Here is a 13,322-nt window from a genome sequence, read left to right as displayed (position 1 = left end):
TGCCCAGAAAAATACTGCGGGATATAAAGAGCCCAAAATTAGCTACTCGCAATAGTAACTTTGTATAAAAGGTTCTAAAGAAGCCCTTTTTAATGTAAAAATAAGGTACATACCTTTAATTGTTTGCTTTATAAAACCCTGGGGCTGCGAGAGGTTGCGGGTTTAGAGAGTGATTTTTAAACTATTATAACTATTATACAAGGCCATAAAAACTAATATTACCTTTTGCGACGGGGTCTTTCAGCGATTTTTCGTTAATGATTTACTAGGCTGAACATTTTCGATTGCAACAGCCTAGTAAAAATCGCGTTTTAAACCCGCCCCCTCAAAACAGCGCCAAAATCACACACACGGGCTGGGGCAGATTTTCAACGACGCTTCGCGTAGACTTTGCAACATACCTACTGTATGATCGTAATTGGGCATCACCTGATTGGATTACCTGCAGAACATAAAGATTGATTAAAGAAAGAAGCAGTAAGGACATTCTCAACCTTTGATTTCTGCCCCCTTCACCACACTAAAACCATTTATACACATGTGGTTTGCTAGAATTCTGTCAGTTGTTATTATGTCAGGCAATGCCAGGATCTTAGCTGCTATGTTTTATTCCACACTCCAGGCGCTGCATCTCATGAAAATAAGTTATTGGTTATAAATACTTTTAAATCTGAAAGCTGCTCAAAATATTTGATTAATGGAAAGAAAATTTCAATAATTTGATACCAGCTGAATTCAACATCCATTGACGTACTCTTACAGTAGTATTGGAAAAATATGCCACAGAAAAATGTTCTTTTGTATAATCTGGAATTAGTAAATAAAGATGATAACTATGCTACGCAATATAGCACATGGTGTGCAATTACTCTAATTAATTGATTGATTGATTAATTAATTAATTGATTTTACTTCTGTGTACATTCATGAGATTTATTGCCCTGTTTGACATTAAATTGTTCAACCCTGATGGTTTGGTTGACAGTCAGCAGCTCCAAGCAAGTCCTTTGATCAGAGACGAATTCCAGACTCAGCTTGCAAAGGCTGAGCTAGTCAACCTCATGTTATTAAATTCTATGGAAAACGCATATTCAATTCCAAGCATTCATGGGATGTGGACATTGATGGCAATGCTGGGTCTGAATCCTGTAACCCTGATCCATCAACACTGTAGGAGTACATTCACTATTTCAACAAGGTGTCCTACCATCACCTTGTCAAAGGCCATTATGATTCCAGGAGAAATCTGTGACATAGCTGGTCGCAAATACCAAATACATTGGTAGTTTCATTTTGATCTATTGATGACATTAGAACAATAACTTTTTCCTAAGATCATGCATGCAGACACAAGTGACTGCAGATGCTGGAACCTGGAACAACGAACAATCCACAGAGCATTGAGCAGCATTTGTGGATGGAAATAAGTGGTCATCATTTTGGATCAAAACCCTGCATCAGGTCACCTTGCAGAGAAATAATAGAACCAGCATGACATGAATTCATAAAACACCTTCAACAGGTGAAACCATTCCAAAGTGTTTCATAAAGACATGATCAGAACAAAAGCAATATTTAGTAGGGACAAAATACAAGATCACCGTTACAGCGTGTTAAACATAAAATCACAGACATAAAAGGAAGGTAGATCTTTGAGAATATTTTGGTTGTTCTGACAGTCAATAAAATCATGGCTGACCTTTCAACTCAAAGCCACTTACCTACACTGATCACATATCCGTTGATTCCCTTAATAACTAAACGATTTATCATCCTATTTGCTGAAATAACTCAGTGATAGAATGTCCATAGCTCTCTTCAGCAGAGATTTCTTTTTTTAAATGTCAGCCCCAAACAGCTGTCATCTTATTGTGAGACTGTGACCTCTGGTTTGTGACAGAAATCACATTTGCACATAAAATTACATAATATGTGATTGTGGATAATTTACGGATGTAGATGGTGATTTGATTAGTGGACATAACAGTAGGAGTAATTTTTGGATTGTGAGATTATGTCTTGTGGATGCCAAAAGAATCAGTGCAGGCTCCTAACTTCTTATGATATATGCTAGTTACTTGAATGAGAGAACCAAGAATAACATAACCAATTTTGGTGATGATTCAAAATTGTGTGGTAGGTTGAGTTGTGTAGGTGTTGCAGATTGGCTTTGAAGGAGATATAATTAGCTTAAGCGAATGGCCGTAGAAATGGCAGAAAGAATATAATGTAGAAATATATGAAGTCTACTATGATAAGAAAGTGTCAAGTTCTTAGGAATAAATCTAACAAGCAATTTGTCCTAGACTAGCCACATCAAAACAATGGTCAAGAAAGCACAATGCCTCGGCTTTCTTAAAAGGCTTATGAAGTTTGGCACGTCCCCAACAACCCTCACTAACGTCTACAGATGCGCCTCAGAAAGCATTTTATCAGGATGCATCACTGCATGGTTTGGGAACAGCACCATCAAAGACAGTAAGACATTGCGGAGAGTTGGGGATCTAGCCCAGATCATCAGGCAAACTATCCACCCTTCCATTGACTCCACCTGCACTTCACACTGGCTTGTCATGGCCACCTTCATAATCAATGACAAGTCTTACCCCATTCACTCCCCGTTTCTTCCCTCTCCCATCAGGCAAGAGGTACAGAAGTTTGAAAACACATACAGTATCTCCAGATTCAAACATGGTTTCTTCCCAGCTTTTATCAGGCAACTGAACCAACCTTGCACCAGTGAGAGTGCAGTCCTGACCTCCATCTACTTAATTGGAGACATTTGCATAGTTTTTCTATTGGACTTTATTGGACTTTACCTTGCACTAAATGTTATAGCCTCTAATATGTATTTGTACACTGTGAACGGCTTGATTGAAATCATATATAGTCTACTCGTTGACTGGATAGCACGCAACAACCTCGGTACATGTGACATTAATAAACTGAACCAAATTAAAAACTAAGCAGAGGCTATTTTGATATAATGGGAGATTGAAAAAGATGAGTGTTTGAAAGAACCAGGTGACACAAATCACTGGAAGTTAGTATGAAGGTTCAGTGGCAGTTTGTGAAGGCAAATTACATGCATATGTTCACCTTATTACAAGAGGATTTGATAGTAACATAAAGATATCATTTTAGAATAACAGGCTACTGCTGGATTGTTCCTGAATTATAATGTAAAAATCTGGCCTCCCTGGATAAGGAATGATATAATTCCAATAAAGGGAGTACAAGGAAAGTCACCAAATTGATTCATGAGGTGTGGTTGGGTGTGGGATTATCTGAGGAGAGATTATCAGAATGCAACTTTGATTTCCTGACCTGAGAAGAATGAGATGTGAAATATATAAAGTGCCATGTGGGTAGATGCAGGATTAATGTATCACCTGGCTAGAGAGTGTATCAGTGGCATTGTCCCAAGATGAAAAGGGCTAAGATGAGAAGCTCTTCACACTGGCAGCAAACCTTTGAAATTCAAGAGAGCTCTGAAGATTGTGTTTTTGAGGTCATCTAAGACATAAAAACATTAGGCATTTGGACATTAAGCGACTAAAGGAATCTAGGGTGAATGTGAGTGGAGATAGAAGATGAGTGCTGATTTGGTTGAAAGGTGAATGGCATGAGGGAGCAAATTTGCTTCTATTTCTTATATTCTCATGTTATTGTGTGGGTTTAAATTGTACAGAATACGTCTCAACACTCGGATGTATGATACAATTCTCTTCACCACCATCAATAGGTGCAGACACAGCAACCTCAGGAAACTCAACACCATTCAGAACAAAAGAAAGTATTAATTGGCATCCTAGCCAATAATATCTATTCCTGGTTCCAATGCTACATTTTTTTATAGTCACATTTTTGATCAACTTTCCTGTCAACACTCAGTTGAAACCTGTCACATTGTTCTGAAAATGTAAGTTTGACGACAGATATTATGCTCCATCAGTGAGCATCCATCACTTATCATGTGTCACGCTGCGTTGTGGATACAATATAATCTTTTTTTTAGTGAAAGCCAAATGTATTACCTAGATATTTAAGTATCAAATCTGCATTGATTTTCCTTTGTCAAATTCAGCTTTCAGATTCAGATTCATTTGAAGTTAAATTGTGATTTTGTGCTGAGGGAGTCCAAATAAGGCTATGGAAGGATTAGGCTTCATGATCAGCATCATTTTCCTGACTCCAGCTTTTCTGTGCACAATGCCAGGAAGATCTGGCTAGCAGTAAAATAAGTCAACAATGCTTGTATCTTCACGCTAGTTATCACGATCTTATGTGCCAAGCTTAAGTACTTTTGATGCGTAATCAGTGCGGTCATGGAGCATAAGAAAGCAAGCAGCTGCTTTGACTGTGGCAAGTTTCCATAAGGTGTAAAATCTTAATAGCCAGATATTGTAGTCAACCTTTTTTATAATGTTAACTGAGGAATAAATTGTGATAACTCCTCCGCTGGTTAACTGACAGGACCCAGTAGATAGAGTTTCACTTTTAACTTCTCATTTCTCAGAACATCCAACAATGTCGCTCTCCAATAATACCCATTGATGACTCAGCCTATGCTTTATGCTAAAGTAATTCAATAATATTTTTAACTTGCAACAGGCATGTCAAAAGTAATTATTATTTTGTTTACCGTTAAACTTGCAACTCAACAAACTCTCAAAATTGCTGTGAATGCAAAGTATTGTTCCAAGGAGAAAAACAGGCAGTCTACACCAAGATTGGGTCTGTTTATTCAGTTTACAAGACTACGTGTCATTATGCAACAGATGTAAGCTGGAAATAAATATCTACAGGCAGTCATGGACTTGGCTGATGTCAGTAAACCCCATCTATGCCACTGCCTGCATTTGTTCTTGGACGATGTATGATGAAGATCAGATCGAATATAGGAACAAAGAGGTCCTTCTGCAGTTGTACAGAGCCCTAGTGAGACCACACCTGGAGTATTGTGTGCAGTTTTGGTCCCCTAATTTGAGGAAGCACATTCTTGCTATTGAGGGAGTGCAGCGTGGGTTTACTAGGTTAATTCCCAGGATGACGGGACTGTCATATGCTGAGAGAATGGAGCAGCTGGGATTGTACACTCTGGAGTTTAGAAGGATGCTCAAAGGTTGAATACCTTTCAGGATTAAAGTTATGTTATGAATCAACATCATTTGGAAATGTATGCAGGATGGCTTAGTGCCTAAACTGTGTCTTCCTGCAGTATTTTGCACCAGTGGTTTTGAGTGATAAATATCACTCAATTGATAAATATTTAATTGTTTAATCACTATTAATGATGGCCAAAAACAACAAAACTTGAGATGTGGTAGTAATGTGGCAGGAATGGCAAATTCCCACCAAGAGTCAAGAGTGTTTAATTGCCTTGTGTATCAAGAATGGAATAATGAAAATCTTACTTGCATCAATGGATTACTAGATTTAAACTAGAACTACTGTATAAATGATTCTTATTGCAAACATTTAGCGCTATAAATTAAAGTGATGTGGATCCTGATAATTTATGGTTCAGGCATGAAACTTCAGCTTGAAGCCCCAGAAAGAGAGCAATTGAAACATTGTCAAGTCTCGTTTCAGCAGGGAGTGAATTGTTCTTGGATTTTCCAAAATAGTCTTTCCCATTTTTCCCCCAAACTTTCCTTTTTTTCACACACTTTATTTTTATCTTCTCTTTATTTTTTGTTCTTTACATGATCTGGCATCAGTTCTTCTCTACCACTACAGTAAATCCACTTCATTCTTTGTTCTTTATTCTGAATATTATTGGCCACAGGACCCAATATTAAATAGATATCTGATGAAGGATAAATGAAAAAACACCAGTTTCTCGCACTCTCTCTGAGATTTTCTGGACCATTATTTCACTTATTTATGGAATCAACGTGGAATTATTCAGGCACTCAAAACTGATCAATATTCCTTTCATGTGAGGAATAAAAAGACTCCTTCTATCATCAAAAGAGGTCCAGCACCAACACTCAGCACAGCAATGCTGCAGCAATGCAGCCTATATTTTTTACTCGTATGAAAATAGCTTCTTAAAAATCATTCTCATGGACCGTTGTCCAATCATTTCCTAATCTATCTCCATGGCACCTCGTTTTGGGAATAAGGCCACATTTTACAGATGAAAAAACTCTGAAATAAAGGTGCAAAACTGACTCTGCCTACATCTATGGAGATAGAAACAGTGTTAATGTTTCACATCAATAGCCTTCCCTCAGAATTATCAGGCATTCATAAGGAAGTTAGATAACATTGGAGGTTATGCACTGGGATCATATATATTTAACTTGGTCCAGGACAGGGGTGGGGAACCTTTTCATGTTGGAATGCAGCATGTAATCTTAGCTGTAATCTAATAAGGCCGCATCCAAGAAACTTCAATTAGATACACTTCAAAATGTACAATATTTTGTAAAAAATCTAACTATTATGTACTAACTTTAAGAAAATGAAAAAAAATTGTTAATTCTAAAGTTAACTAACCTTTCAATGACTTTGTTGTGACTGTTTTTTGTGGGAGGTTAACGTACATTCTAGAGTCGCACTAGAACTAAATCATGAGCATAACAGGTGTTAAAATAGCCATTATGACTTACTAATGTTTTAATTGTGGCCTTTAGTCGGGGAGGATTATTTTGTTGAATCCTCTTTTACTCTTTGGTATTTTAAATACGATCATTTTGAGATTAAAATAAAAATAATAAAAGACGAACAAAAACATATCAATAAAATAAAAATAAAAGGATTTGTTCTACAAAATTTTGATTCATTCAAAAAGCCGCACTTAATGGCCTAGAAGGCTGCAGGTTCCCCACCCCTCGTCCAGGACATACATAAAATATGCAGGCTGTGCTAATCACAACATGCCTTAAAGTCCAATTTCATGATTGGTTAACATTGATTCCAACTAGCTGATGTTCCTTTTACGTCTCTGCACCATTTTGAGGAGAACAGCTCATTTTGATTGGTATTAGAAGTCATTCCAGAGTCTCTCAGAGCTTGCTATAAACCAATAGAACATATTGAAATCTGTTCAAACAGATCTGGATGAGGTTGGACACAGGAATACCCCAGAACACTCTCGTGGGAGGAGGTCGCATAAAGCCTTGAGAATGTGCATTACAAGACACTCACCTGATATATTTCCTTTTTTTTATTTTGGATGACCCATAACCAAAGTCAGTAGCAGCAGACTGGCAAGGACAGGCCTAGAACCATGAGATCACAAGCTGGATGAGGGAGCATTGAACAATATCTGGGCAGCTGCCACAGGTTGCAGGAACACTGGCAGAGCAGAGGTTATTTACAATGGTAGCATGCTCATGCCTAATCCTCCCTTTCATCTCCCACTTCCCCTTCATCTCACCCTTTGACCATACACAAGGTATGCAAATAGTCGCCACATAAACAACACTGACAAAGTTACAAAGTCCCCCCAAGCCGGGTCCTCCATTGTTCTTCACCCCCCTCCACTGCGCCCTCATCGACCACCACACCGTGGTCAACATGCGAGGCTCCACTGACAAGCGAATCTTCACCAATGCCACCATGACTCACCGCCGCCACTAGACGCTGTCTGCCACAATGAGCTCCACCAACCCAGGCAGGTTGCATCACCTGCCTTCTCCATGGCCTCCTGGAAGGCATCTGCAACTGCAACCAACTGGGAGGTGTGCTCAGCAGCATACCAAACAGTGACACAGTTATTGAATCTGACCCCCATAGCCAACAGCTGAGTTGAAGATACCTGCAAAGCATAGTTGCACGTTTCACTGAAGGACCTGTGTGAGAGATTGGGATAGAGCTAAGGCTAATTCTGCATTCGCATCTGTTGTGGAAATGTCACACAGAGATGCAAATTCTGATGCACAACACATTCTGCAGACAAATAGGAGCTGGCTTACCCTGTATCTCAAATCATGCATGAAATATTTGAAGTGGGTGCATCCAGTTCCAGCCTTGGTTTTGAAGCCCATCCTTTGCAATGCACAGCTGCAGTCCAGATTCACTTCAATGGTCATCGACCCAATTATGATGCAGCATGTGATAACTATTCACTCAGCTCTGATACCCACCAAGCAAGACCTATCCAATGTCTGAGCATTAAGCTTGAAGCAAAAGTTCAAAGATTCAAAGGTTAGTTTATTGTGACGTGTACCAATCAAGGTACAGTGAAACTCAAATTATCATACAGCCATACTAAAAAAAGCAACAAGACACACAACTACATAAAAGTTACCATAAACATCCTCCACAGTGGATTCCCCACATTCCTCACTGTGATGAAGACAATAAAGTCGAATCTTCTTCCTCTTTTTTCTCCCGTGATCGGGGCAGTCGAACCATCTGCAGTCCAGGTGATCAAAACTCCCACAGCCGGCAATCGAAGCACCATTGTCGGGGTGATCGAAGCTCCCAGTTGGGGGCAATTGAAGCTCCTGCAGTTTGGAGCTCCTGAAGTTGGTCTCTAACCAGGGACCACGAGCTCCACGAAGTTAAAGTCCACAGGCTCTCACGGTTGGAACTCCTGAAGTCGGTCTCCAGCTGAGGCCGCCAGCTCCTCATTGCTAGGCTGCAGTGCAGATAGAGATAGATATAATACGGAAAAAAATTGCATCTCTGTCGAGGTAAGAGAATAAAAAAAGTTTCAATTTGCAGCAAATATCCTCAGGTGTTTGCTGTTACTTTCCCAGTTAGGGTATAAAGAAGTCAAACACAAAGTGCTGGAGTAACTCAACTGCTCAGGCAATTTCCCTGGAGACCTTGAATAGGTGACGTTTCGGGTTGGGTCCTGCACTTTGTGTTTCACTCCATTATCTGCAGTTCCTTGTGTCTTCAGAGCACAAGGTGAGTTTCGGCATGTTGGTGGATATCACTCCTCTCCTTTGTCAGAGATTAAGACGAGATTCGATAGCAGCAAAAATACAATTCACTTTCATATAGTTAATATAGAAACTTTGTTTCTTCTCATGTTATGTATTATGTTACATGTTCTGTTGTGCTGCAGCAAAAAATAATTTCATTGTCCTATCTGGGACATATCCCAATAAAACACTCTTGACTCTGGACTCTTGACTTGATAAGAAAGACCCATTTCCACTGGCAGAGCAGTTTGTAAACAATGAATGCAGTTTTATGGTAATTGTCAAAGGAATTAGAGATGAGCAGAGAATGCCACTAGTTACTATAACTTGCAAAATAAAAGATGGTGAGAGGAAAGGAAATAGTAATTGTCAAGAGAATACAGCAAGGGTCAAAGCACAAAGCATAATATTTGCATGAGTAAAGACAGCGATGGTATGTATTTACTGTTGTCAGTTAATTAGCAATTGGTCCTAGAGGGTCTGCAAGAAAAACAAGCAGGAAAACAAAACAAGCAGGATGATGAATTAGAGATGGGGAGAGCATCCCAATGGAACGACTGTAACAGTGAATAATCAGGACTGAGATTGTGTAGGACACTCAGGTTTATACAAAAAATGTAGCAGAGATCACCAAGGCCACCTCGAGAGGAATGTAGTAACAGAGGCAGACAGGCTGTTTGTGGTGCAACAAACAATCGTGGCAGAAAAGCACATTCCATTCCAGGCACAGGTGGAGGTAGGGGCAATAAAGCATTAAGTGATCCCCCAGTTCCACAGTAAAACAGCAGGATGTCAACAACAACTGGCCACAAGCTATTTTCTGTGCTGATAAGAGGATGTCCGTAGATTGACAGACGATGTTGAAAGATGTTCTCCCTTGTATCTGATTATGCATTAAAATGCCACATTCTGTACAATCAGGGAGAATGAATGGAGATGTAGGAGTGAGGTCAATGGTAATAAATTCACTTCTGTTTGACCTGAATGAATAGACAGTGTGAGTGATTTTTTTCACCACAACAGTAACTTTCAAAAGGGAATTGGATAAATAATTAAAAGAGAGTAATGTATCAGACAAGAGAGAAAGAGCAGGTACTAGGTGAATGGAGAATTTTTACACAGGATCTAGTGAAAACACAATGGGTTGATTTGGCTGCAAGATTCAAGTGGTCGGCTCCTTTAAGAGTTTTTTTCCAGATTGATGCTTAGCCTTAGATACATTTGATAGGCACAAGACAATTGCTAGTAAGAAATAAAGAACAAGGAAATATGCATTTTAAAAACTCCCGTGCTCTTGTGGAGGCCTACAACTGGGGCCTGGCATCAGGAAACATGGACGTCTACAAGGTAGAGTCCTATCGACTGCGAAGGGCGGTGAAGGACGCAAAAAGGGACAAGATGGAGTCACAGATGGAGCAGCAGGACACCAGAAGCCTGTGGCAGGGGCTATGGACTGTAACCAACTAACGGAGCACCCCACCCTCATCCGCAAGTGCCGACACCTGCCTAGCTGATGACCTGGACACCTTTTACGCTCGTTTCGAGATGGGCAACACCACCCCAGGTCTGCCGACTATCGACAATACCGACAGCGGGCTGGCTACCGAAGCTGAAGGGAGGAATGTGCACACATTCTCGCTGTCCGAGCACGACATGAGGAGAGCTCTGACACGGGTGAACACGAGAAAAGCTGCAGGCCCCGATGGCATCTCGGGGCAAGTACTCAAGTCCTGTGCTACGCAGCTAGCTCTGGTGCTCACTACAATATTCAACCTCTCCCGGGACAAGTCCATGGTCCCTTCCTGCTTCAAAAAATCCATCATTGTACCGGTACCAAAAAATGCCTCCCCAGCCTGTCTGAATGACTACCGTCCGGTGGCCCTTACCTCGGTAGTCATGAAATGCTTTGAGAGGCTGGTGAAGAAACACATCTGCGCCTTCCTCCCTCGTAACATGGACCCATTGCAGTTCACATACTGTCCGAACTGATCCACGGATGATGCAGTCTCCCAGGTCTTGCACACCGCTCTCTCCCATCTAGACAGCCAGAAGGGGGGCTATGTGAGGATGCTGTTGATAGACTTCAGTTCAGCCTTCAACATGATAGTCCCCACCAGACTGGCTGGGAAGCTACTGGAATTAGGGCTCAACACCCCCCTGTGTGCCTGGGCCCTGGACTTTCTCACCGCCAGGCCCCAGGTAGTCAAGATGGGAGGGAATACATCAAAGTCCCTCACCCTGAGCACAGGATCGCCCCAGGGTTGCGTCCTCAGCCCCCTATTGTACTCCCTGTACACACATGACTGTGTGGCTAGGTTCAGCTCCAACTCAATAATTAAGTTTGCTGATGACACTGTGGTGGTGGGCCTGATCTCAGACAACGATGAGAAGGCCTACCGGGAGGAGGTGGCTGATCTAGCACTCTGGTGCCAGGACAACAGCCTCCTCTTGAACATCAAAGCAACTAAGGAGCTGATCGTGGACTTTAGGAGGGCACATCATCCGAGAACGTACACTCCATTGAGGATAAATGGGGATCCTGTGGATAGGGTGAACTGTTTTAAATATCTGGGAGTCCACATCTCTGAGGATATGACATGGACATCACACGCCACAGCACTCGTGAGTAAGGCAAGGCAGCGCCTTTACCACCTCAGGCAATTGAAGAAATTCAGAGTGTCTCCGAGGATCCTCGAGTTCTGTTACTCAGCGACTGTGGAAAGCATCTTGTCCGGGAATATTACCATCTGGTTTGGGAATTGCTCTGCCCAGAACAAGAAGGCTCTGCAGAGAGTAGTGCGTTGGGACGAACGCACTATGGGAACTTCACTCGCCCCCCTGCAGGAACTATACAATAGGAGGTGCAACTCCAGAGCAAATAAAATCATGGGAGACCCCTTCCACCCCTGCAACGGACTGTTCCAGCTGCTACGGTCAGGCAAACGCCTCCGTTGCCATGCAGTGAGAATGGAGAGGTTGAGAAGGAATTTCTTCCCAGAGGCCATTCGGACTGTAAACTCCCATCTCACCAGGGACTAACTTTACTACGTTTTTCCTTCCAATATTTAACATGTAAAAGCATATGTGTGTGTTTATGATTGTGTTTATAGTTTGTTTGGTTGTTTGTTTGTTTGTCTTTTTGCACAAAGTCCGTGAGCATTGCCACTTTCATTTCACTGCACATCTCGTATGTGTATGTGTCGAATAAACTTGACTTGACTTGACTTGCATATGGAATTGTACAGAGATAGGCCAATCAGTTGCTTGAGCTCCTTTGCTATTAAAAAAAATAATGTCTGATCATTTACCTCAAACCCCATTTTCCTGTTCTATCCACATAACCCCTTTTTTGCTTAGTATTCAAGAATCCATCAATTTTTGTTTAAGCATAGGAAGAGATGAAAATCAACTACAGCGGGATAAACAGGCACAGATTCAGAACTTATATTGAAGTGTCCAAAGATTTATAGTCCTCCAATTCTACCTCATAGTGTGGAAGTCAGCTTGTTGTATCATCGAGCCACCTCCGAATATTTTGGCAAGTTTGGCATTCTTGTTCTGTTCAAAAGTTTCAGTTTCAGTTTAGTTTATTGTCACATGTACCGAGGAACAGTGAAAAGCCTTTGTGGCAACCAAGCTGGTGCTAACCAAGCTCTGTTTGGTTCTGTTAGCTCTGTTACGCAAAAATTATCAGTTGACAAAATTGTTGATCCAATTTCTTATAAACCCTTCAATTGCAGCTGTATTGAGTAATTTAATAATAGCAGTATATACATGTAAGGAAAATATGGAAGTACAGGGCATAGTGCTTGCCACTCTGAAATTATCATATTAAAAAGATTCATCAACTAAATTAAGAAAAAAAATTACAGTCATAAAAACCAAAAAATCTATTTAATTATTTTTGTAACAAAGACACCCATTCTGAAATTACTTTATGTAGTACTAAGTGGCACAGTGGCACAGCGGTAGAGTTGCAGCCTCTTAGTGCCAGAGACCTGGGCTCATCCTGACCACGTGCTGTCTGTGAAGAGTTTGCACATTTTGGCCTGTGGACTTCGGGAGCCGCGGTCTCCGGGAGGAAGCGGTCATTTCGGAACTCCAAGCCGCTGAGAACGTTCTTCCGATGCTGGAGCTCCCTCATCTGGTGAGATGGCCTGAAATATCGGGCCGTCGTCGTGGCAACTGCGGAAGCCTCGAATAGGCCCCAACCACGGTGAACATGAGGTAGAGGACTGAACATTGCCGCCTTCCCTCACAGTGGGAAATGCTGATTCTGCTGTGGGGGGATGGGTTTTTTTCTGTTTAATGTTAAATTATATAAAGTTGTGTTTATTTTTTTTCTGTGCTGCAATGGCAACTCAAATTTCACTGCACCTATTGGTGTATGTGACAATAAATTTACTTTTACATTCTAAAGACGTACAGGTGTAA

This window comes from Leucoraja erinacea, chromosome 3 (genome assembly GCF_028641065.1).
Source record: "Leucoraja erinacea ecotype New England chromosome 3, Leri_hhj_1, whole genome shotgun sequence".
Taxonomy (NCBI): Eukaryota; Metazoa; Chordata; class Chondrichthyes; order Rajiformes; family Rajidae; genus Leucoraja; species Leucoraja erinaceus.
Note: the sequence above shows the minus strand (reverse complement) of the source record.